The following is a 26,480-nucleotide window of genomic DNA, read 5'->3' on the forward strand; positions in this document are numbered from 1 at the left end:
ATATATACCCCATACCTTTGTTTATTCCCATTAAATTTCATTGTTTTTCTTTGATCATATCTCACTCTCCTCTGACCTGGTAATCGTGTTAGAATAATGAAAACATGCTTTCACTTTTGCTATAGTCAACTGAGATGTATTCCTAAGGTATTATATCCCTTCTGCGATCTCTGGCTACCGGATTACAGTGATTTTCAATTACGATGTCCCACACGTGGTATGCTTCGAAAAAAGAATTATTTCTGTGAAACGAGGGTTTTTAAATGGAAAGCACTTGGGAACAGAACATTTAACTTAAAGCATAAGAAACAATATATAGACAAAATTTAAAAAAGAGAATATATAGGTAGATAGAAAAACATTGTGGTAATTTTTTTCTTCGTAATATCCTCAAGCGAAGAAAAATGGTAACTGTGTCGTTTTTATCTCTGTTTATGTTAACTAATTGATTTATCAGCTAATTTTTCTCATCAATGACGTATATACAATTGAAAAATGATATTTCAATGCATAAGTTTTGAATATTGGTCAAAAAGGTAACATATAATTCTTTAGTTGTGTCAAGGAAAGGGATAATCTACTTGAGAAACGAAAGATTTTGAATAAGATGCATATTTAGTATCATAGTTTTGATTATTTGTATATATATATAATATTATAATTAGTATATTTATATTAGAAAGTAAAAGATAGATCAAAGTTTTTCGTTCATCTTTCTGATGCATCACCGATACGAAGCATTTTAAACTTTAGCGAATTCTCGTACGGTGGCAGCACCCTACGCTACAACCCCTAGTAGCATCAAAAGGGGTGATCAGTTTGACGATACGATAGAGATTACTTCCCGGCTATATCCATTGTCGGTACGGCTGGTAAACGTTATTTTACTTTTTCCGAACATACCAAATTTTCTTCTATCGATTCTACTAACATTTACAATTGACATTTTACAAATTTATCCTGGACGATTTAAACGATCTATGGTGTTTGAAAATGTGTTGAAAGGAGATTGGTAAATGGGAGATGACATCTAGAGATGAGTAAACAAAAAAATTGAAAAAATCGTTCTTTTTTTAAACAGAGAATGAATGTGATGGTTTTTTTTTTTTTACGAGAAAACAATTCTGAAATAGACCACAATATACATATATACATTTGATTTCCATAATATAAAAATTTTATAGAGAGAGAAATCATCTAGAGATCAGATTAGAAAATAATTATGAGTAAATTAATTCTTCTTAGTATAATGTGTGGTTTATATAAAACATTTGAATTTTCTATTTCCTAATTTTTAAGATAACACTTTGTTCGAAATATATAAGTAGTATACTGTAACAGGATAAACAATTCGAATAAACAGATTCGTAAAATTCTGGATTCACTTGTGAAGATCTTCGTGAATTACATTTTGTTAGTGTCACAAAAGTACACTTCGTTATACCTGGCCTTAGAGACAAGGAAAGAAAATAGAAAAAGAAAAAGGGATAGAGAGAGAGAGAGAGAGAGACAGGAAAATATTTCACGACCACGACACCCTGTTATCTCGTCGAGGCACCCTTACCAGAAATGCTCCGGCTCGTTGATTAAAATTCCAAAGTACTTTAGTGCCTCTCACTCTTGCCTTCCACTACTTTCACTCTTTTACTTTTTTTTTTTTTTTACTTTTTATCCTCTCTCTCTCTCTCTCTCTCTCTCTGTCTCTCTCTCTCTCTTTACCATCGTTATTATTATATTTGCTGCTCTTGGGTATACCGACAAAAATTGTGCACGTAATAAAAACAAAAACAAAAACAGAAGGGGTAAATTTTTGGAGAACGTGGTCGCTTCGTCATCGTTGTCATCGTCGTTACGACGAGTTAAAGGGCTGACGCTTCATTTTAAGCAAAACATTCTTTGATCCCTTAACGTGCTCGATCTTTTACAGAACATAGAAAAAAAAAAAAAAAAAAAGAAAAGGAAAAAAAGGAAAAAGAAATGAATCTCTACGTAAAAGAGTAATAGCGTATGCATATAACGGGAATAAGCTTCGCCTAGGACTCCTCAAAGTTCTTTATCTTTGTGTGTTCGCACGCTTAAAGCAGCCCAAAACTAATTCAAAGAACGCGAGAGTAAGCTCGGTCGAATGAAGTGGATCATCAAGCTAGACGTTTTTGCCGAGGTTTTCAATTCAAAGAACTAAGGTTTTCCTCCTGCCTTTTCGAGACTTGGAAAACGTGTATATGAATTCCGCGTATGTTGAAGTTAGAGAGTGAGAGAGTAAGAGAGAGAGAGAGAGAGAGAGGCACGGCAAGAGTCTCTCTTTCAAAAGACAATTTCAAAAGGGATGCACGAGGCCGATGAAGAAACGCGTTGGATTCATTGAAATGGCGAAGCTGGGGCCAGATTTTCTACGTCTTTCAACTGCGTCTCGACGTTTCTTTGATATAATTAATTTCATTATCTCGAACTCGTGCATCTAGTTTATGTAGGTGGTAGAGAACCTTTATGAGACTATTCTGACATGAACTTACACACATACAGAAAGAGAGAGAGAGAGAGAGAGAGATAATTATCTAATGGTTTTGTTTTCTGTTTATCGATTGTATACCCACTTCTTCTCTTTATGTTGATTCGTTTAATTTGGACCCTTGTAACGATCGTTAAGATAACTTGATTGTACGTATCATTATATTTTCTTCTCATACCAATCGTTTACTTTGTCAACCGGTATCACATTATCACCAAAGTTGTCTGTAAAAAAGGAACAAAATTGTGATATATATATATATATATGTATATATAGTTTTTCGTATTCTTTTTTAGGGTCTCTCCGTTGTCGGTATCTTTTAATGCCAGCATCCAAATTTGTGGCCGTCCAAGGTGGGGGACCGAAGGAGGGGACCGAAGTAAGTGCAATTATGCTAATCAAATGAAGAGGTGGGCAAGATGCTGGAGAAGCCACATCGGACATGGGAAGGTAATGAGAGGTTACATCGCAGAAGGGCTAGAGTGCCAGTATTAGTCGAGGGTAACCTCAAGGCTCTGTATCGAAGTGAAGGAAGGAAGGAAGGAAGGAAGGAAGGAAGGAAGGAAGGATGAAAGGATGAAAGAAAAGTAAGGGGTGAAAGACAAGAGTAGAGAAGTGGGAGGTTTCTAAGGGCCCAAGGAGACCAGACGTTTCGTCAAGAGAGAAATTTCGTTTCCAAAACGATTTCGCGTATTATTGTTCTCGCTTTCTTTGTTCGGTTTTCACGAAGAAACTTCTACGCTTTACCCTAAAACTTTGTCGATTAAACAAATGAACGATTGTTCATTGTGCTCATTCTAATTGTCAATGTTTATGAATTCTTTTTTTATCTTTTGTTTTTGTTTTTTGGAACATGCTCTAGAAAGATCAGTAAGTAGATCAACCATTCTATATTACCTCTCTCTTTCTCTCTCTCTCTCTCTCTCTCTCTCGTCGTAGATTACTTTAATTGTTAACTAAATTACAATCAAAAGCTTTTCTAGATTTGATTTTAATTTTAATTCACAATCATAAAAAGTATTCTCTGTCGTGAACAAATAAGGGCACAATTAAATATTAATTTTAGTCTATCTCTTACAAAACGCTTCATTTCTTGCAACCATCTTTGTCCTTCCCTTTCCTGTCCCTGGGCCCATTGCCCATTCTCTTTCTGTCTTTTCCCTTTTTTCTCTCTTCATTCTATTTTCCATTGACTTTATTTTCTCTTCTCTTTCTTTTCATTCCACCCTTTTTACACGAGTTAAGGCAAAACACGTTGGCCAGATCCGGGGCTTATTTTCTGAATTTCGAATGAAATTAACCGGTCTTTCTCTCTTTCTCTCTCTCTCTCTCTCTCTTCTCTCTCTCTCTTGCGTATAAATTACTCGAGCACAGAGATATCCACTTTCGGAGAATGAACAAAGGAGAGATGGAAGAAATGAAGATGGAAAGAGAGCAAGAGGGGGTAATGGTACGGGGGTGAAGGGGAGGAAAAAAACGTATTGCGCTAATTCTTACGCAAGCACGTAGAGTCGAAAAAAAAAATATAGTAAAAGTTTGCAGAGAGGTTACTCCGACCTCCATTATAATTCTCATTCAACTTGACCGTCGCGAACGAATATGAGAGAGAGAGAGAGAGAAACAGAGAGAAAGAGAAAAAGATATAAAAAGAAAAAAAGGAAAATAGGGGTGGGTGGTGGAGGGAAAGAGTTTGTTGGATAGTGGCCAAACGAAACGGATCAAAATTTCATCGGCCGTATCGAAATCGCGGTGGCGTATTGCGATAAAGCTTTTATATGTAACACCGAAAGGAAGAAGGAAAGGGTAAAAACCCCCATGGAGATAGAGTAAGAGAGACAGAGGACCAAAAAAAAAAAAAGAGGAAAATATATATACAGAAAGAGAGAAAGAGAGAAAGAGAGAGAGAGAGAGAGAGAGAGAATACGTTTGTTGAAATATTTCGCACGAGAGAGTATGATTCTTTCTCTGTCTATTTCCTTCTCTCCATCTCGATTACTAAAAAGAGAGGAGAACGAGAGTGGAGAAGGGGGAAGGGTAAGGGATACGTGGGAGGGTTGAAATGGCGACAACGGAAATGCAGAAGTTCGATTTATGCGCTAACACGCTGGTTTATTTCGTTCTACCGTGTATCGAGGGGTTAGCGAGAGAAAACGGGAAAGAGCATATAGATATAGAGAGAGAAAGAGAGAGAAAGATGAAGAGAAATAGAGATAGTGAAAGGGAAGGAGAGAGTGAGGGAGACGAAGTACGAACGACTATGATGCATGGTCGATCCGTTCGCGTTACCTCTCCGCACCCTTCTTCCGTCCACTTTTCACTTCGGTCCAGTGTAGTGATGCTGGATGCTGGCACGTGTGCACCTATGCTTGTGTTCATACTAGAATATGAACGTACACACAAACGCAACACGGGTCACGTTCGACCTTTCATAGATCGCACGGTGAGATCTCAAATGGAAAAAGCGTATTCGCGCTGGATTCGTTCGCGTTACGATGCGTTTAGGTGCGTTGACAGGTTCCGTATAAGAGTATTTTTTTGATAATATATCTACATCCCTGTGGCCACAAAAAGCGTATTCCATTGAGAGTTTTGGGAAAAGCGTGTCCTGTAAACGGTTTAACACAAGCACACACATACACACATAAATAAAATATCTAACAATTAGATTGATATCTACTGATATATATGTATATATATATTGTAAATCACGATTCGTGCTTCTACTCATGATAGCAATATATTCGTGTCAGTGTTTCTTTTTTTCTTTTTTTTTTTTTTTTCGTCTTTTTCCTTTAACCGAAAGATATCCAACGGAATAGGATTGAAAATAAATTTCACTGAAGGTAGTAACCCGTACAAATTGCCCCGTATCTTTAATGGCCCCTAGATTCGTGGTAGAACAACGTTTTATCACTGTTAACCTTCGAAAGTATCCTCAGTCCTTCGATTACATTTGTCGATAACGCTTCTTCGAATCTCCATTAAAAGAATGTCTATACGTAAATCATGTTTCTTATTTTATTAACAGGCCATTTATTTTTTCGACCATTTATTATATCATTTCGTCGATGTTCTAGAAACAGTTTATTTTTAATTAATGACAATGAATGGAAAAAAAAAATATGAATGTGGTCTTGTTTTAAACGTAAAATTTTAAATTATTTATTTATCTTGAATAATTGTTTTATAATTAATTACAAATAATGAAAATAATTGTGATGAATTTTACGAACTTCGGATTATTTATCATTTATTCTATTATGTTAAAGGAAGGGGTAATTTTCTTCCATTCTTATAATAGCATTTCTATTATCCATTCGGATGAATCTTACGAGAACTCAATGTTTTCCCAATTGATGCAAAAATTATGAAAGAAAACTCGTTTCATGAAAACTCGTAGAACGAGGATATCATTTTTCAAGTCAACATCCTGTAATTAGAGTGAACTCGTTGGATATACACTTTACGTATCTACATACGTACATACATTTATATGTAATATTATTTTTATCGTAAAAAAAAAAAAAAGAAAACAGTAAAACGAAAGTTAATTTAGGGAACTTAATTGCAAAGGAGCAAAAAAAAACAGGAGATTGTGTTTTTTTGTTAAATGAAGAGAATTAAAAATAAGTATAATAACGAAGCGTGTTTCACTTGAACAACAGATAAGGATAAAAATGTGAAGCAAATTGTTACTTCAATTTTTTTTTTACTGAAAACAGCCATAAACTTACGACACAGCAACGAGAGGTAAGGTGAAGTAAGGTAAAAATTATGCAAGTAACAATAGCACATCGTCTTTAATCTACTTGACTGTAATAATTAAGAGATCATAGAATCGATATACTAGAAGCTTACCAACTGTAGGACACGTAAGGTCTATTATTACATTCAGATATCATAGTGTTTGATATTAGGGCAAAAACTAAGCAAAGTTAAAAACTTTTTCCAGAAAATCGTCGACAAAATCGTAAGCTTATTCGAACGATTAACGTAATCGCTTAGAGAGTACGTAATTATGTACACCTGTTTCGTTCTAGACGGTAAATGATACTTCAACTAACTTTTGTACCTATCAATCAACGTTTAAATCACTTTCATACCACGCGATTCGATCTATTTCTGTTCTACTAAAAACATCCAACTCAATGTCCATGTAAAAATGTATTGCACAATTTTCTAAATAATTATTCATACTAAAAGAAGATAAAGAAAATAATGAAAGGAAAATAATCACTTTGTATAATTAAATGTTTTCTAATTTCGTTATAACGAATAAATAAATAGATTCGCAGCACACGTTTATTATTGCATAGTATTGAAAAACACAAAAAAAAAGTAAAAGAAACAAATGTATATTAAAGTAAAAAAGAAAAAAAAAAAGGAAAGTACATGAGAAAGAAGAAAATAAACGAGTTGATAACTATCGCCAACACGAAGGAGAGGATGCTTGAGACAGGAGTTGGCGACTCTTTGCGACTGGCAAACGGATGAAATAAAAAAGACAGAGGGAAAAAGTAGAAAAAGAGAAAAAATAAAAATTGAAAAGATAAAAAGAAGAAAAGAGAAAGGAAGGGGAAGGGAAGGGAAGAGATAGAAAGAGAATAAGAGAACGCGTAAGCGCTTGGTGCGTGCGAAAGGTGCCTCACGGCGAGCGTGCTTTGGAGAATCAAGTTTTGTCTTTTTTCTTTTTCCATTTCTTTTTCTTTTTTTCTACTGCTGGAGCTTTGCGTTTTGCTATTTCCCCTTTCCTTCTTCTTCTCCTCTTCCTCCCCCCTCGCCCTTTTGGTTATTATAGTCGACGGGGGTAGAAAAGCGACGAGACGTGTGGATCGCGTGAACGGTGCCACCAATAACACGGCGACGTTTTCAGTCTTGCACGAAGCAAAGGACGAAAAGGAAAAATCGAAAGGGAAAGGGAGAGAGAGTGAGAGAGTTGGTGTATGGATCAACTGAGAAAAAAAACGATAGAGAAAGAGAGAGAGAGAGAGAGAAAGCTGCACGCGATGTGTCAACGTGCGATGCACGCAAAACACGTCGAGACAAATAGAACAAAAGGAAGTTGAATGGGAAGAGTGGTGGAGAAGGGTTCGAAGGGAGGGAGGGTTATACGGGCTTGCCCGCGACAAGGGAAAGGAAAGGTGAAAAGGGGTGAAAAAGGGTGTGTGTTACCTTTAACCCTTTCTACTAACCGTCACCACCTCACATCTTCCACTCTAACTCACTCGTACCTTCGCAACGCGTTTTAAAGCCCTCAGGATACGAAAAATTTCCGATTGCTTTTTGTTGGAAGCCTCGACCTCTTTCTGTCTGGCTTAGGGGATTGTTAACAAAAAAAAAAAAAAAAAATAAAATAAAATAAAATACAAAATAATAATAAAAAAGTGAACGTGGATCGTTGTTTAAAAATCATACCTCTTTTTCTTTTTATCGTTCTTCCTTCGTATTAATTGAATATTTTTATTGAGTTTTGTTTATTTTAAGAATATATAGTATCTATAATCGTAGATGATTAAAGATTGTTCTTATTTTAAATATTTACATTAATTTCATTTTCATGAGGATCATTCTTATTGATTCTTATCTTTAAAGACGATTTTTCCCGATTTAAGATATTTCTTTTTAAATATAAGAATTTAACCGCGCGCGTCTTCTTAACTCATTCGTTAACTCTTTGTTACTCAAATCTCGTATGGAAGTGCGTGCTTCGAATATGAACGTAGTAACACTTCCGGTGTGCGTTTCTTCGATGATCATTCATTCGGCGATCATTCCGTGACATTGTTTAATAGGGGACTTCGAGTATGAAAGATGAATTTCATAGATAAGTCCATTGTAGACGGATTAATGGAGGGGAGTTTGTTTAATTAAGCAATGGTAAATGCATTGCATATCCTTCGGGTTAAGGGCCACAAGCTATGATAAATTAAACCCACGCAAGTATATAATCGGTATCGTAAGAAATAAGAAAAAAAGAAATATTTTAACGATAATACTTATCGAGGGTAATATATTTAACATAAATTATTATTATTATTATTTTTTTTCCTTTCGAAAATCTTGATCCTAAATTAAACTATTTTAATATTACATTCGAAGTATAATCGTAAATGTTCGTTAAACGTTTTTAAATGTTACTTAATTTCAACTAGATATTGTGCAAATGAATCTTAAAAATGGAAAGAAGAAAAAAAACAAGAACAAATTTAAAATATAAATCACGAGCATGAACATAAATCAACGGGGGGTTCGTGCATGCTCCACACGTCCCTGAATTTTATTATCTTCTACTGATGATCATAATTTATATATATTTTTTGTTGTTGTTGTGCAACAAATCTCTTTGAGATAAAACGTAAGAAATATATATATATATATATATATGTCCCAGATTTTTATTATTCAAGGTACTCCTTAGGTTATATTAACAAAGTACCAACTGTGATAACCAATGTCTCGATTTATTTTCTCTCATTTTATATCGTACATTTTTATTGTTCAAAATTGATTTACGATATAAAATGTATACGGCAATAGTCGTAATTGAATTTTTTTTTTCAGATATTCTTAACGAAGACACGACCATTTCAAGTGGAAATCGTAAAGGAGTGTTAGTGAGATAAGCTCAGTAGACACGCAGGCATTTAGACAGCTCGCGCCGATTTGGCCATACCGCGATAAGACATGCCTTCAGACTCGCGTGTCGCGTTATTTCACGTCTCGTTCTGAATATTTATAAGGACCGTCTGTTTGTCCGTCTGATGGGAAGGGGGTCCCTGGAAAGCAACCTACCTGCTTGCCTGCTTGCTTGCTTGCTTGCTTGCGTTCCTGCATTTTCATTTTAAACTTACCTAACTTGTCGCGATCGGATATCGGATTCGCTCAAGGAAATTATTATTAAATCAAATATTTTATCTATGTCTATTTCTTAGAATACTTCGATAATTATGACTGGTTATCGTAAAACAACTTCAGTATTCGTTTTGTTTTTCTTCGATAAAATCAATAATTATGAAATACAACAATATTCGAATTTTATTGCAAATGAATCACTTCGTATTATATATTACGTTTGAACAAAAATAGATAAATGATTGATATTTATATTCATAATAATAATCAAACGTGTCATTACTTTAACAATTTATTGATGAATCAAAATGAAATAAAATATTTACGAGGGATGAAGTAAATCGTCATCGATTGTTGCCCACGTAACACAATAGATGACGGACGATGGATTTTCGGTACCACCTCGACCTCCGTCCTCTCTCAAAAAGGTTCCACCCTATGAGGTGATTAAATTTCACGCGGTGAGTCTAGAGAAACACGCTTCGTTCAGTCACAGAGGGTGCGTTTCAACGGCAGGGGGTGCGAAACGTCGTTCGTTCGTTCACTTGGCCGAAAGGTGCCGGTCCAATAGAGAATCGAGGAGCAAGAACCCTCGACTCACCCCCTATTCCCTTCCCTCCTCCCGCCCTTTACATGACGTGGCATCCGCTTTCACGCGAGATCGACGTAATCTCTCGTGAGGATGCGAAAGAATTATGCCCGTGAACGGATCCACCTGTCGACGTTCGTCAACGTCATTCTTCCTTTCGATCGTTTCTCGAACTTTCGCCGATTCTTTCGTGATTCCTCTTTTATTTTATTTTTTATTTTAAAACCTTTGTCATCCTTCAAATCACAATCTTGTCAATTTTAATATACATTGTTTATCATAGGAGGAGTAGGATGAAAACGAATATTCTAATAGTTGCATTCACCATTTTAAGAAAAAAAAAAAAAAAAAAATCATTTTCTAAATTATTTATCAGAGAAGTAGGAGGGGAAAGAATATTTTGATATCACGTACGTATAATTTTTAGTAAGGAATGGAGGGGAGACTTACAATCGCATAAACAGTACAGACGATTTCTATTGGTCGTGACACATAAATCGAGATAATCTTCTTCCCCAACGTTTGAACAAAAAGGAAAGCTGCTCGAATGTCACGATTTATTTTTCAATGAACTCGTTTTGAAACACCCTCCCCCCCCCTCCCCCTCCCCCTCCCCCTACGATCGAAACGTATACGACGTTTATAGAAAAGGGGTGTCGAGCATCATTCCAGTCATAGTTGTTCCTAACCTATAGTTCCAGTCCGTTTTGAATAATTCAATGAGTGCAACTAATTGTATTCATGCAAATCAGCAAAACGAGGGCAGTCGGGATGGGTGCCTCTTGATTTCCGAAGGATGCGGGAGAAGGGAGAGATAAGATGAGAGAATAAAAGGGCTGATCTCTTTGTCATTTATTCCCCTTCCACGTCCTCTTCCCCTTGACCCCAGATCAACTTTATCTCGTTTTATTTCGAGCGTTTAAATGTTACAAATTATTACCATAGCGTTATATTTTATATTTCGCATTTTTTATGTATTTTTTTTTTTTTCTGTTTAATACTCATAACTCGGTTTTTGTTTCAAACCATTACAATTAATACTCTTATCTGTTTTTTCACGAATGCTAACGGATATAATCGTCATTCCGAACGAGATGAAAAAAAGAAAAAAAAAAAACAAAAAAAGAATGGGGTGAAAGAGACGCAAGGAGTGGCTCATGTCGCACGCATATTCATCCCCCCTTTCGGTCATTCTCAATGTAGAAAACAGATCCCGCCCTTTGATTAAGCCAAACATAACCTCCAAGGGATTATCTAAATTGCTTCGTGAAATGAATTAACGACGCTCGTCGATGATCGTCACTTTCGCCCTCTCCGTTCGATTTGCCCTACCCCTTTCCTCTACCTTCCTCCCTCATTTTGTCCGAGAGCATATGGATTCACTCGATACGAGATAACGATAAACGAGAGGGTGGAATGTAAACGAATTCATTGCTTTTTCTACTCGCCTATAGGCTGTTCGAGGTTTCCAAAGAGAAAAAAAAACGATCGTTTAATTGTTCATTTTATTTTCATTATGTTCCATTGTTTAAAATTTTTAATTCACCTCATTTACAAATTATTCTTTATTGTCACGTTTATATACAAAAGTAATGTACATGAATATATATATATATATATGCAGGAGAGGAGACGATACATTCTTAACAACTATAAAATTATTTTATAGGAATGTAAATGTCAAGTATTGTTAAGATAAAAGTAAGAAAATGTTTTATATGTTTGAGACCAGTTCTACTTGAGTTTTCTTGGAAATCGTTGCTTGTTTACGCTTGCTCATCTTTTAGAAAGAAAGAAAAAGAGAAAGCAAGAAAGAAAGAAAGAAATAAAATGCCGGGTCAAGAAATGAAATTCTTTTAAAAGTAAGAAACACAAGTACATTACAAAGAGTAACAATAATGAAAAACTATAATACTACCGAATGATTTTTATATTTTATTTCAACTTATTCATCTTGTTCTTCTAACTTATTCTTTTTCTTTATCTTCTTCTTCTTTTTTCTTATTCTTCTTTCTTTATGCGTTTAATTTGCTAAAGCCAGATAAGATTAATACAAAAGAAATTTGTATTCATTGCTTGGAAAATACGCGGAATATACTTTTCTTATAAGTGAAACTTGTTTTTTTTTTGTTTTGTTGCTATTCTCTTTCTTTTATTAATATTTGTAAAACACAATTTAAGTAAATTTATGAAATTTTATAATTAAATTTTCTCTCTAAATTGATTGATCAAAAAAAAAAAAACACAGAATAATCAGGTTCAATACTTTGTACGATTTTGTTTGATTTTATTTTTTTCTCTTTTTTTTATCAGATCCATGGTGATAGGCCAAATAGAGAATTTTATTCATACTATCAGTCTTATACTGCACAAAGCAGTCATACAACAAAGGATATCGAAAGTCGATCCAGGACATAAGGTATCCTTCGGTATAGACCCTTTTCGTAAATCCGAAAGAGAAGGGAAGCTTTTCAGTCCTTTTCTTGGAAAGGAAGAAATCGATGAGCAAAAAGGGCATAACGCGTGAGCATAACCCTTGAGGAAAGGGATAAATTATACGGGCTGAGAGATCGTATCGGAAATTCCATCTGTATCTTGGTAGCATGCGTTGGCTTAAGCTAAAGGGGGAGGTTGTTGAAAGACAGAGCGAGATTGAGTGAGAGGAGAATATACGAGAGGGTGGTTGAAACGCGTCTCGGCCTCACGCAACGGTATGCGGTAGGGTGCATTTACGAAATTAGAGCAATGCGCGTAACGGTATCTTAACAACGACCAATGGCACGAAAGTAATGAATGTAATGCGCTAATGCTTAACTCTGAACAATGAGTCACTTGATTCGCTTAAAACCTATACGTAAAATTTCTATTTTTATATTATATATATATATTTATATTATATTTTATTATTATTATTTTATATATTATATTTTATATATAATAATATTCTCTATAATATTATATGTATATAAACATATATAATATAATATATAAATTATATTATATATATATATATATCAATTTATAATAATCTATATTAATTAATATATAAATAAATTCTATATAACGATATACATTAATTTCTTTTTCATTTTTATTTTTTATATTTCTGTCAAACCTTTCGAAAGAATAGTTAGCATATTACTTCTTTCTTTTTACCATATTCGTTTACCCATCGTAAAATGATTTCTTTTTTTTTTTTTTTTTTTTCATATAAAACAAACTTTTCTCCTTCCATCATTTCAGAAAAATCTCTACCAAATGAGAATTCGTCTTCCAACTTATATTGTAATTTTTTATATAAAGCTTTACCCACACCGATAAAGGATTACTTTTACATCTTCTTTTTCATTCACTTTTCCAAGACCAAACGCGGCCCTCAAAGCCTTTGCTCATCTCTATCCATCGTCGGTCCTTGTTCTTCCCTTCAATATTTATCTTTAATTTTTCAACGTTTTTCTATCCAATTATCTTCCCATGAAGGGTGTTAAAAAACCGGGAAAAATCGCTTGACTTCCAAGTGAATTTAATAAAACTTTACTTTGTCATATATATATAAAGTATAAAAATCAGAAATACAATTTTTTGAATTTAATTCAGAAATTGCACAAGAGATTTATTTTATTTCTAATTTCATCTACGTTAAATTCTCGTTAATATTATTCAAATGTATTTATTTTAATTGTTATTTTTTTTTGTTCTTGTCTTCTTCTTTTCTTTTTTCATTTTAAATCAATTTAAAAACCATTAAGGTAACATTTACATTTCCCTAACAATTTTATTTAATAATCTATAAACCATCAAAGGATTTTTCTTCTCTCACAGGTTATTCCATGATTACGATTGAATAATTTTAAGGCTTGAGAAGACGTTGTGTTATCTGTTCGATATTCACACGATGAGTATGAATGAACGAACCTTCAACGATTTTATCCTTAGAGAAGGTTCTCGATGGACGTGCAATGGCATCGACAAAAACTTCGTGAAAAAGCATCGTCTCGCGTCTCGTCGCAGTTCATCGGCGTTCCTAGAACCCGTTCTCTCTCACACGGCTCCATATTTCGAAAGGCTGAAAGTTAGCCTTTAGGCGGAAAAGCTTTTTATTTTCAAGGGTTTTTTCGAGTAAGGAACGACCACGAGTATTATACGAACCGATGCATTATGCAGCGACTGTTTGAAGTCCGTGCCTTCTCTTTTACCTCACCCTCACCCCCCTCTCCATTTCTTTTTTAACCCCCTTACTCTTCTACCACTTTCTACCTCTCTTTCTCTTCCTCTCTCTCTCTCTCTCTCTTATTTCCGCTTCTCAGTGAGCTTCGAGTCATCCTCGCCATCCTCCACCCTTTCCTTTTACACTTTTTCGACGGGACTCTTTCGCATCAGGAACGTATCTACCTTTTTCTTACTTTTCATTTAGAAAACTGTCCCTGTCAACACTTTCGATCATTTCTTTTATTATTTTTTTAATTCTTATTATAACGAATAAAGATTCGTCAGTGGATTCTCAACTGTTGTCCAATGAAGATTCGTCGTAGAATATTTGTGATCTTTTTTATTTATTATACTTTATTTTTTTGTTTCTCGTCTAAATAATATAATATTAATACTTAAAAGAAAAAAACAGAGATTTTTAATTCGTAAAGTTTATAATATTGTAAGAATTTTTTTTTCCCCCGATAATATTGTTTTAGATTTTATTTTTTGATATATTTATGAAGTATAAATTAATAGAAAAATTTCTCACAAATAAACGTGACATAAAAGGATGAAATAGAAAATAATACAGCCCTGGTAGTCGATGTGACAAGTCGATATAGGGAAATGCGTACGCGTAACTCCAGACGTCGTCGTGTATCGACATTGAAGTCCTCCTTTGCAACAAGAACGCTTGTTTCTCGACGCAAGTGGAAACGTTTTACGACAAAAGTGTATATCGATCGATCTTTCACCACAGCCAAAGTGATTCAAAATCGGGATCTCGCGAGAACGGGAAGTACTGTAGAAACGAGTCTGGTATGGTATGGTATGATTGCCACGCTTATGGGTACGACAATGTCAAGGGTAGTAGCTGGGGCACTCTAATGGACCGATGGTTAAAACGTCGTACTTCAATATAATGAAAATAAAAGAATCGACATTGTACTTTGCATTTGACGAATCTTTTGTTAACGTCAAATGTAAAATTATATGAAATAAATATGATAATATATGACGTTAAATAACAGGATATTTATATGAAATCGTTGTTAGATATTTTCAATTACAATATGTTGATTTAAATCAAGGAAAGAGGATTACATTTTAAACGATAAATTATTGAGGAAAATGTATATATATATATATATATATATATATATATATATATATATATATATATATATATATACTAGATATAAAATAAATCGACAGGTATGACGTTTTATGACCTAATGGAAATAGTCGAAGAAAGGGAGAGTGCTAATTGCACATCGTGACGAGATATAAATCGCGTACGCAAACCCGAATATTGTCCAACACCATCGCGATATTTCTCCGTCTACAGAGAGATATTAAACACGGTTCCAATTTTAAAGCCGCTTTTATTGTTCGAATAAAACGTCGCGTGCCTGGCACATTTCCTGGGCGGTATACGTCATGAAAATAATGATAAATTGTAAGAACAATGAAATTCGGATTCAGCTAAAACGTGAATGACAATGCAATGAAAAGAGATCATGTAGAAAAAGAAAGAGAGAGAGAGAGAGAAACAACACACGTGTCGATGGTTTACATGGGAAATTCGAAACGTATTTCAAATTGTATTATCATCGATTGAAATCGATCGTATCGATTTTCGAATTAAGTTGCAATGCGTTTTACAAATAAATACTATCACAAAAATTGTTTTCTATGAATAATTTTCTACATATTATATGGGATATTATTTATATATGTGTGTTATTATTTCATTCGATTTCATGAGATTACTATAAACTGCTTATTGTCAGTCGATTCTATTATTTTCGTATCAGAGTTTGTTTTTTTTTTCTTCTTCTTTTCCATATACGAACGATACAACTCGGTCGATGCAAAAATAAAAAAGAAAAAAAAAAACAAGGAATTTATTGAAAAAAAAAAGAAAACGTCGGAAATGGAATTTCGACTTAATATAATATCTTTTAAGCCTATCGGTTTTCATATCTTCAGCTCTCACCCTCGGTAGTTGCTTTATATTTTTTTTTCCCTGAGAAAAAACCCGCGCGAGCGCGCAGTGATTCGCAGAGAGGAAAGCTACCGGAGTTTAAAAAATAGAAAATGAGAGAGACAGAGAGAGAGAGAGAGAGAGAGAGAGAATGTGAAAGAAGAAAAAAAAAAGATAACGTGGTACGATCTTTTCCACAGGAATTTGCTTCAAAGGACGATAAACTCAATGGAATCCAACTCGTGCAACCTCACCGCGACTTGACTAGTAATAAATTTTTAATACAAACTAATGCTCAAATATTACTCATGATTATGAGTATTGCGAAGGAATATGAGGACAAGAGAGAAAGAGAAAATAAGAGAGATAGAGATAGAAATAGCAAGTGTTCATAATGCGCAAGATAAACGTTCAAGATAAATTTTGTGGTATTCCCTTGATAGTATCGTATCTAAAGACTCGGATATTCAATTTATGTGAATTTATCGAAGATAATAAGTTCATATAAATAAAAGCTAAATCTTGGATGAAATTATAATTGACAAATACAATTTATCTAAATAAACATAAAATTATAATATATCTTTCAATCGTACTGTATCAATTAAATTAATTACGAAATAGAAATTAGAACGAGTAATTTGTCTAGAATTTAATTAGAATATTTTCACAAAGAAGAAGTAATTACTTATAATTGTTGGTTCGATGGATCAAACCCCTTTAAGAGCATCGTCTGAGATATTGCGGAACACCTAAACACGTGTTAGAAGATGGATCTCAGCATCGGCATCAGCATCGTGTGTGATGTTTTCCTTGAGTCCTAAGGTGTTAGCAAGCTACGATGAGAGAGAGAGAGTGTGGTACGGCGGTGTCAGGGTGAGGTCGCGTAATCTAATTTGCTGGCACTCGGCTGTAGTGTTGCCGTTAAGCGGCAATGTACGCAACCCCCAGTATAGGAACACATCCCTCTCTCTCTCTCTCTCTTCTCCACACCTTCCTATCTCTATCTCTCTCTCTATCTTCTCTCACTTGGTGTTCCACCTTCAGAGCAGTTTCGACCCTTCCGTTCTAGTTCAATAGAAACTGCGTCGACTTCCCTCTCTCACACCCTATTGCCTTCTCCCTTACTCGCCCTTTCCACTTTCCACCTATGCGTTCCGTAACAACCCTCTGACACTGCCGCCATTGCACCGGCAGACTTAACAACACCAACGCATTAATACGCGTGCTAAGCATCTATAATGGCATAGTCCAAGTGAAAGGAATGGTTACACCCTTTGCCAAAGATGGACCCTAATCCTTTTCATCCAGCTCATTCGCTAGAATTAAATTGAATAAAGGCACGACACATTGTATACTTCTTGGTATTATATCGTTTTTATCAATAAGATTATTATTTGGATTCACGTTATATCGTATATTGTATAATATCATACGATAAATTACATACCGTATAATTTGAAATTTAATAATTAGAATCAACGATATATGTATAAAACGACAAATCCCACTAATTCGTGGATATTATTAGTGTGTTTTGTGTGGGTCGCATCTGGAATAGATTACAGTAATTTACTCCAATCGTGTGTTTCGAGTTTCGATATAAAATACAATATATTTGTCTGTTGCAATATAATTCTTTGAAAAAATACATTATTTTATTAAAATCTCAACAAATGATTAGTCTCGATGTCGTATCTTTTAATTGAATATTTTTTACATTTGAATTATCGTGAAGAAAAATCTGTAGACGTTTCTGATGTTTCCGAAAGAACATCAACAAGCCGCTAATTGTTTCTGCAGAACATAACGACGATCTCAGTAGCAGGAGTCACATTGAAGCCAGGACCATTTACCACGAAGGGTACGGTCAAGAGTTGGTAAGGGAAAAAAAAGGATACTAAAAGCTTGCCGCACGTGGCCAGTTATCCTCAAGAGCAATAAGCTTCCAACTCTGTGGTCTCTCGACGTTCGCTTAACGAGCCACCGCAACGGTTTGCCAACTATCGCGGCTACCACATCGCATCAGAGCGAAAGGACCGGGCTATTCTTTTTAAAAGGCTACTGTAAAACCCGCACGCTTAAGCCCCTAGCACCGAAAAGTGCATTAATTAAATACGCGGGTGCGCTTACGCATCGGCCGATGACTAATGAAGGGCACTTTTGTGTTTCTATCTTTCTCTCTCTCTCTCTCTCTCTCTCTCTCTTCCTCACTAACACTATCACACTTTGGTTAACACACGAGCCTTGTTTTCGCACTGCAAACGCGCCGCTCGCAATATTTGCACGCGCTATATTTCCTGCCCGTCGATTCGTATTCCCCCTATTCTCCCCCACCCCCATCCCTCACCCTCTCTTTTTCTCTATTCCACTTTCACATGCCTCGAAAAACATTGAAATACACAAGCCACCTACTCTTTTATATCCCCATCCCCTTTTTCTCTTTTTTCTTTTATTTCCTTTTTTCTATTTTTTTTTTTTTGGTTGCCTTTCATTCGCGTAGGCGATTTCGGCTAGTTGCTCTGAAACGTATACTGTAATGTGAAAATGTAGAATTTCGTAGGAAGAAACAGGGTGAAAGAGAGAAAGGAAGGATAGAAGAATAGAAGAGAAGAAAGAGATATCTAACCACGACAAATGGTTAATATTAGCTCTCTCATCGCGCTATGTTTTCTCATTCTAATTTGCCGTATAATCCGAGGCATGAGTCAAGACCAGCGATGATTACCTTCGCTCCTACGTATTCTCCGTGGATTTAAAGTAGAAGCGATAAATATTGGAACCCTCGAAGGATAGGCTAACCCTTCGTAGCTCGATGTTACGACGACTCTCTTTCCCTCTTTTACTCTATCCTTCTATCGACTATATATACCTTACCCTCTTCCTGCGTGTCCTGAGGGATTACTAGACGGCGAAGCCAGCCGACGTTCGCGAATGTATTGAATATAAAAGCACGTAAGTAGATAGTTCCTGGAATAACATAGCGAGAGTCCCGTCTGCGACGGTACATTGCTATATAAAATAGAAAGGGTGTAGTGAACATAGTGAATGAAAAAGAGAAAGAGGATAAAGAGGTGGAGGAGGAGGAGGAGGAGGAGGAGAAGGAGAAGGAAAGGGGAAGAGCCATTTTGGGTGTCTCCGATCCTTTCTAACCCCCCGATGTAAACGAATAATAACCACGAATTACCTCACGACCCTTGGCGACCTAGCAGCGTCAAGAAAATATGTATGCCATTTGGATTCCCAGCGTGCCGTTTACATACATGCCAGCGAAAGCTTTTTCGAGAGGAGTCGAATTCGACTGTATAAGGGGTTCGAATCCACTCGACGCGAACCAGGACGAGTGTCCTTGAATAACACCATCTGTGGGCTTCTGCTTGCCCATCTCTCTTTCTCTCTCTCTCTCTCTCTCTCTATTTCTCTTTATCGAGGAAAAAGCGAGCTTTCCTCTCGAAGGATAATTTATTTTCTTCTTGCAACTTGGCAATGTTGAAAATTGTCTTATCTCCGTATTTCTTCCATCTCTCCTACAAATCGATCGGAGTTAGAAAACACTTGAAGTATATATCTATACATATATAATAAATAAATTTCGTTTGATAAATTTTTATTGGAAAAAAAAAAATATATTGTTCGATAAATTTCTAATCAATTAATCAACCAGAACGACGATGATAACGTGGTATAAACAGCAAGAAGTTGGAAAAGTAAACTGGTGGGCACAGTGGTGAAGGTCATTCTCTCTCATTGATAAGTGGCATCCGTTACTCCTGCGGGGGCTTATGGCAATTTGAAACATTAATTGCGGATTAAACAGAGGTCGGCTGGGTATATACATTGCAGAGGTAATTATGCCGCGGTAATCTCCGGCTGACCATCCGCACACTCGCCATCCACATTCTCTCTCTGTTCGATCCTAAACGTTGCATGGGTTTCGCTTTGCATCCGTCCGTACTTGATGCGGATTGCATGCATGCGTCTACGTATGTCCACCTTGTCTTTCTCACTCGGTCTACCGGTATTTCTCTCTCTCTCTCTCTCTAGCTTTCTCTCTATCTATCTACCCATCTATCTCGTTTCAACCCTCTATGCATCCCACGTCGTTAATCTACTATACGTGATTGACAGTAAGTACTAGTCAACGTACCATAGATCAACGCACGCCTCGTCACCGAAATGGGGTCCTAAGCTTGCTGGCTTACCATTTTGGAATCGGTTATTGTATCGTATCGTTTGACCTCAGCTTTTGTTACCTCCCGAAATATATCTTATTTATTAAAGAAATAATACTTATTATCTTTTTGACTTTGAAGATTATTAGATTTTCTCTAATAAAACTTACGATAAATCCTTCCCACCCCAAAAAAAAAAATTGTACAACCGAATTTAAGAATATTAATTTTTAAAGAAACTTTCGGTTTTAATAGAAAATAAAAAATAATAAAATTAATTGTAAATATTTTCTTGTCTTAGAAAAAAAGAAAAAAGTAAAAAAAAAGGTGTATTCCAATTAACTTGGCAAAACAACATCAAAGTTTGCACGTTGCAACATATATACACAAGAAGACTGCGTTGCTAACAAACATTCGTGATTTAACAATATTTGCTTACTCCATCTTCTTACTCTCTCTCTCTCTCTCTTTTCTTATTTCATACGCACGTCCGACGGTACTCGCTTTTCCCAGTAGAAATTTACGGAAGAGTAGGCCGGGCTCGAGTAAGATTACGGTAACGAGGTGTCTGAAACGACATCCTGTATTAACGAATTCCATTATAGGAACAGTTATGGCGCGACGCTATCGTCACCGATGTGCTCGGGGAGGTACGGCACGTACTACGACCTTCTTGCAGACTTCCACTTTACCTTCATCCGCCTAAAAGCTTCGGTAAGGTCGAATACTTCGGCCGAGGACAGAAACGTTATACTTAGGTATTTCTAGAGTCTAGAAATCGTTTCTCCGAGAAGAAGAAGAAGAAGAACAAGAAGAACAAGAAGGAGAAGAGTATAGTGTCTGTCGAGTGTCGATTAAATCTCTGATTAAAATCATTTTAAGAAGGGGGGGATCATTTACTTTGCTTCCTCGATAAGATTAATTAATTGTCACTGATAAGAAAAAAAAAAGAATGTATTAGAATATATGAAATAATTATAAAAAAAATTCACTATTTTTTTTCTCTCTCTCTCTCTCTCTCTTTTTGTTCTTTTATAAATTTATTTTGTGTTTTCTTATGGTATTCATAAACTGACACATTGGACAAATCCATAGGGTAGCGATGAAATTAAACGTCTTTCCGAAGAATGAATCGGTAGAAAAATAAAGATGGAAAAGTAGAAGAGAGAGGTACTGTAAGAGGTCAGAGTTACCCTCGTCACCAAAGAAGAAAAGTAAAAGATAACGTTTATCCAAGATCTCAGAAATATTCTAATCCAACCTTTTTCCTATTCTCTCTTCCAACGTCACATCGTCCCTCCTACACACATCGTGGCAGCTGTCGGCCGCACAAAAGTTCTTCCCTTCCTTCTACGAGTCCTATACTATCTCCCACCCTTCTTACATTTATGCTCTTCCCTTTTTCTTCTTAAAGAATTTATGTATACAGATCGAGGCAACCTTTTACCTCTCTCTCTCTTTTTATCTTTTACTCTCATTCTTTTGGCTTGACTAACAACAATGTAGAGATTTATTTTATAAACACACGATATTCGCGGCCAACTATTGTATTATATTATTCTTGAAAATGAAAGAAGGGTTGAAAGGATTAGGGTGAAAAACCGAAAGAAAAGACATCCTGGATCTGAAAGGAAATAGTTCAAGAAAGGATAGAAAAGGATATGGAATGGAAGGAAAGAAATAGTGACCAGAAACTTGATACATTTAGTACTTACTGGACAACTGTATAACTGGAAGGGACGATCAACACAGGTTTAAAGTTTCCACATATCAAACCATATCTAATTCTATTTCATTTGAAATAATTTCATTCTATACTTTCTTTTCTGCATTTCCTTGTATTTTTTGTCATTTTCGAAAGAAATCGTTAACAGTAAACTTCGTTAAATTGTCGTATGTTCGTAAGAAATGTTTAATAACTTATAGAGTTATGTTTATTATTATAAACTTCGAGCATATAACGTAGAATTGTTTGTCGGTGGTAAAAAGTTAGGTGAAAAATTTGTAAAGTCTGAGAAATCTAAAAAAGAATTCAAATAAAACACAACGAATGCTATCAATTTTCTTTCAAACAAGCTTTATGAAGGCCATCAATTTATTCAACCAAGTCAGTCGTTGTTCGTAGAGTTTATTTATATGTCTATTCAAAAACACCCTTCCAACTTTTCGTTTTAAGGGGCAGCTAAGAAAGAAAAGGAGAAGAAGATGAAGATGAAGATGAAGAAGAAGAAGAAGCTTGTTTCTCTTCGGTTAAATATTTCAATCGCGCTCGGATTCGAAGAACAGGAGAAATAATAGCAGAGTTCCCCATAACACACGCCCTTCTCTCTGGATCCATATTCCTCATCCTCTTTTCTCCTCCTTCTGTCGTATTTCATTGTTCAAGTCGACGTGACTTGCGAAAACGCTGGCAGTCGGCCGTTAACAGTCGTCGACGATGCTTGTGGGTGTTGTACGTAAGATGGAAATCAAGAATGACGTAGAATAAGTGTGAGCAACGGAAGGTACGTATGTATACAATAAGATAGAAAGAGATGGGAAAAAGACAGGGGGAGAAGAGAGAGAGAGAATGGTAATAGGGTGGAGGGGGAAGGGGGAAGAGAAGAGAGGGCTCCCCGCCGGATCGTTAATAATAATTACGAATTAACGTGCCCAAGCTAAAGCTGCACCATGGGATTGAAATCGCCGCAAATGTAAAGTTATGACGAGGATTTATAACGTGGCGGCGGCACCGGCAACGGCACGGACCAGCAAAATGGTTGAGGCCGCCCGAGAAAAAAGGAAAGCCCCCGGTTAAAACGGGCTACGCGATAAATTACACAATGCGAGAGAAGGCGTAAAGTATTATGCAAAATTATATATGTTCCTCCCCGTTGTTGTTCCGTAGACTTTTATAACCGATAACACGAGAAGAAAATTTCGAAACTACTGCAATTTAATGTGTATTACTTTCACTTGTAAGTAGATAAATATTGTGTTTTTTTTTTTTTTTTTTTTCATTAACAATCGTCGCGTCTATTCGATGATACACTTTGTCTTAATGTATTTAATCTAAATGAGACCCTTTTATTCCTCATTTGCGGCTAAACTGGTAGATAGGATAATACATTAAATGAACGTTCCCTACTTTGCAAAGGAACCTCAAAACGTTTACGTCTTTGAAACAAGACGAAGGAGTTGCGAGTTACGACGACGACGAGTAGTGACCGATCGTTCTTAATGAAGGAAGAGTCAATGAACTTAAAGGGGATCCATTTTCGAAGTCGAACTAAAGGAACAGATAGACAGGGAGAAAGAGAAAAGATAGTGAGAGCGAGAAAGAGAAAGAGAGAAGAGTAGAGAAAGTGGAGGTAGAAGTTTTGGTGAACGGAAGAGAGAAATTCGTAGAACTCGAAGGAATACGAGCTTTCGCGGGGTATGAGTTTCGGGATAGAGGCAAAACTTTGTGCATCGTCACGTGACGACGAAACTTTCGAGTGCAACCGGTGCACCGTAGAATAATTGGTTATACTTCGGAGCTCTGCGAAGCATATAATCGCAAATATAGGACGACGAGTCTAAGAGCATTATGAAGATCTTGTTTCAGAGGTACGAATCTCGAGGACACTGGCACGCTTCGACCATATCTCTTGTCCAAGTACTATTTTTTTTATTTTTTTGTTGTTGTTGTTGTTGTATCCCTCGAGAAACATCACGCGATAAAACATTAATGTAATATCAACTTACAAGTTTCTTACTTTTTTTTTACATCATTAAAAGAACTTATGTAATACTAGTACTTACTATTTAATTAGTATGAACTTATTATACTTCAATATTGTAAATTTTCATGAATATAACGATATTCGCGCGTATACCTATTTATAACTTTTTGTACAAAAAAAAAAAAAAAGAGAAAAAAACAGGATACAACAATAATGAATAGGTGTACTACCGTGTGCCAGCCAGTTTTCCATCGATTCCCCTAAGAGTGACGCTGCGTCGTAGACGATTTGATCGACTTTTTGAAATATTTATACTTCACGTTCAAAGCCCTCTCTTTCTCTCTCTCTCTCTTTCTCTCTTTCTCTCTTTCCGAACCTTCCTTGAAGCCCTAGAACCACCAAGCGTATATCGACCGTAAGAAAACGTCGTATTTTCAAGGGAAGTTTACGCTTCGCATGGGGTATTAATCGAAGTGGTACTGGGATATAGTGCACACACATAGAAAATACTTAGAGAGACCCCTTACTAGACTCAGGTATACAGTTTATATACACTGGTAGAACGGCTGGGACGCGTTTTGCGAGCGGCACACTTACCGGGGTGTATCTCCTGGCCGATTGAATTATTAAACCTATTCGGGTGTGAAGGATAGATGCTTTTGGGTTAGCTAATTGCGGCCTGTTAAATAATAAATTAGATGCGCCGTGTTTCGGTTGACTGCCGTTGGTCGAACGAAAGGGAAGGGTTGAAGGGGGGTTGAAATTCGTTGAGAGACAGAGAAACGGAGAAAGACGGTGGAACACGGATAGATCGCGAGATAATGCGTGTGTATGTGTAAACGAGGGTGAAGAGAGAGAGAGAGAGAGAGAGAAGAGAGAAGAGAGAAGAGAGAGGGAGAATAGGAGAAACGGCGTTGAGTGCTCTTTGAATAAACAAATACCGAGACTTGGTCATTATTTAGGGCGATAGCGTGGCGCTGAGTCGACCGCGGACGCTTGACGGACAGTGGCGGTCAGTACGTGCTCATTGCATGCAGAATTCATTCACGTCTGATGAATTCCACTGGCGCCAGAGCCAAGTGAAAATCAACACTAATAAATTATATTTATCGCTTTGGGTATTCTCCTTGGCTCTAGTGCTCATCACGTAGTCTTAGCTCAGTTATTATCGTTAATTCATTCGCATGGACTAAGATAAATGTTGATTCCTAAGAAGGATTATGAAAAAGTAGCTAGTAAGAGTTCGGTTGAACAAAATAAACTCAAGTGATGCGCTTGAGATCATTTGTATTTTAGTTTTTTGTGAGTGAGTGTTATTAATTAGCAGTGATTTTTGTTTTAAGCGAAACAAACAGTTATACTTAAATTTTATAGATACGTATATATCAATTATAATATGATACAAATAAAATAACAAGAATCATGGGGTTATAACATAAATTGGCAAATATGAATACGCGAAAGCCGATATGTTTAGCTCGAAGTAGATACAAACTCTTGTTCGTGTTTCATAAGAATCCATTCAAGTATTATTGCGTGATGCGATAACGAACGGAGGTAGAAGCACGCACAATTTAAATTTTATTTCGACAGATTTATGAAGCCATCGAGCAATACAAGTCGATACATATGATGCGTTTCTATTCCCCTCTCCTTTCTCCTCGACTCGATTCGAACTACTCGCTACCTGGGGCGGTACATCTCCAGGTAGAACTTCTCTACACAACGTGTAACTCATAAATCCGATCCGAGAAACTCAAACGCAACCCAGACGTTGTTCGAGCACCAATCCGGTTTCTAGAAACGATAACACATACCTATTCGCCTAAATCAGAGCTTTTCGACCTTAAGCTCTGAATTTACACTGATTCCTAGTACAAAATATTTGATCATTGCTTTTTTTTTTTTTTTTTTTTAATTATACTTTCAAATAACTTCATACAAGTTTATTGGATTTGTTTTAGAAATTTAATTTCGTAACTTTTTTAATTAGATCACCGAAGCGTGTGTTGTATTACAATAACGAATTTAGACGTCATCAAGGCCACGTGTCTCACAAACTTCTCCGTTCTCTCCCACGTTGTGTATCGGAGAATATATGACACGGAATATATTAATCGATACCCATGTTTCTTTAATGAACGTCGTTACTCAAGAGTCGGAGTCGGCCGGTCGTGCGTGCCGTTGGCTAATCTTTCCATTCCATTGAATTATTTAGTTAAATTTTTACAAAACAAAGAATAAGAGAAAATAAAACAAAAACAAGAAAGGAGAAACGCTAAAAAGAGATAATTCAATCGATTACGAGATAAAATTACTAATCCAAAGTTATAAACATACACACACAAACACATATACGAAACATTATCGTACTACACGTGAATTATATAGCAATGATACGTTTTTTTTTATGAGAACTTTTGGAAATTATTTACGAGCGACAAATAAAATCGTCAAGATGTTGTTGGTGAACAAA

The 26,480-nt window shown here is 35.9% G+C and overlaps 1 protein-coding gene across 1 annotated transcript in view; it reads left to right on the top strand.

Annotated features, from left to right (window-relative positions):
• Positions 1–321: 321 nt before the first annotated feature.
• The window catches only part of LOC107067202 (uncharacterized), a 166,464-nt gene continuing 140,305 nt past the window's right edge, over positions 322–26,480 (top strand). Inside the window, exon 1 of the transcript XR_016177311.1 lies at positions 322–346. The gene's annotated coding sequence lies outside the window, so the exon portion shown is untranslated. The remainder of the gene's footprint in view (positions 347–26,480) is intronic.

This window comes from Polistes dominula, unplaced genomic scaffold (assembly GCF_049000335.1).
Source record: "Polistes dominula isolate Pdom_NZ unplaced genomic scaffold, Pdom_raw_medaka contig_16, whole genome shotgun sequence".
Taxonomy (NCBI): domain Eukaryota; kingdom Metazoa; phylum Arthropoda; class Insecta; order Hymenoptera; family Vespidae; genus Polistes; species Polistes dominula.